Source organism: Heterocephalus glaber, unplaced genomic scaffold (assembly GCF_053883595.1).
Source record: "Heterocephalus glaber isolate CG9 unplaced genomic scaffold, H.glaber_assembly_v1.0 deba00001608, whole genome shotgun sequence".
Lineage (NCBI taxonomy): Eukaryota > Metazoa > Chordata > Mammalia > Rodentia > Bathyergidae > Heterocephalus > Heterocephalus glaber.
In genome coordinates this window covers 16,978,925-16,979,807 of record NW_028258379.1, presented here as the reverse complement: position 1 = coordinate 16,979,807, position 883 = coordinate 16,978,925, and positions in this window count along the sequence as shown.

The window sequence follows — 883 nt, the reverse complement described above, 5'->3', positions numbered from 1 at the left end:
CCTAAGTAACAAGTGTGTGTCACCATGCCTAGCTAAATTAACTTTTTTATTTAGTTCTTGCAGCAGTCTTGTAAGACAGCTTTTGGGTACATTGTGCAAAACTGCCAACATCCACTGTGCCGAAGGTCTGGAGACAGCTGAGGACAAATAAAGGTGCAGAAACTCGATACAGGTCACAGTGTCATAAATCAGGATTCCAACCCAGGTCTGTCTGATAGGGGCTCTAGAGCCAGGCAGCCCTGAGTACAGACTTTGACTATTGCTTACCAGCTGTGCATCCTGAGACAAGTTACTTAACCTCTGAGTTTCTGTGTTTTTGTCTCTAAAGCAGGGCCAATAACGGCACCCCGTTCAGTAGGTGTCAATTAGATGAGACAATTCATTAAAACACTAGGCATGATGTCCTGCACGGAAGAGTGCCCTGAGAATCTCAGTGTGCTCATAGCACTGCTATTAATATTCCAAAATCTAGGCTGCTAGCTGGACATATTTTCTGGAGTCATTGTCCCCCTGGGTGGAAAGGAAAGAGCTTTTACTGCAGTAACTTGACTGTGTTCTGGTTAATAGTCTTTTTTTTTTTTTTCCCTTCTACAGGGGATTGAACTCAGGACCTTGTGCTTGTGAGACAGTCGTGCTGCCACTGAGCTAAATCCTCAAAGTCTGTAAAAGTCTGTAACAGAGAGTGTGAGCACAGCTGGATCTTCTAAGCCCCAGCCCCGAGAGCCTCTCCCCTCCTGAGGTCTTTGGGTGAAGGAGGGAGCCCCTTCCCATTGACGTGGGGATGGCAGCTCTGCCCACAGCTGGGGTCTCTCTTACGCAGCTATTTCCGCCTCCTTTGCCCATCAGCTAGGCTCAATGGAGTGCATTTCCAGAGAATAGGAGC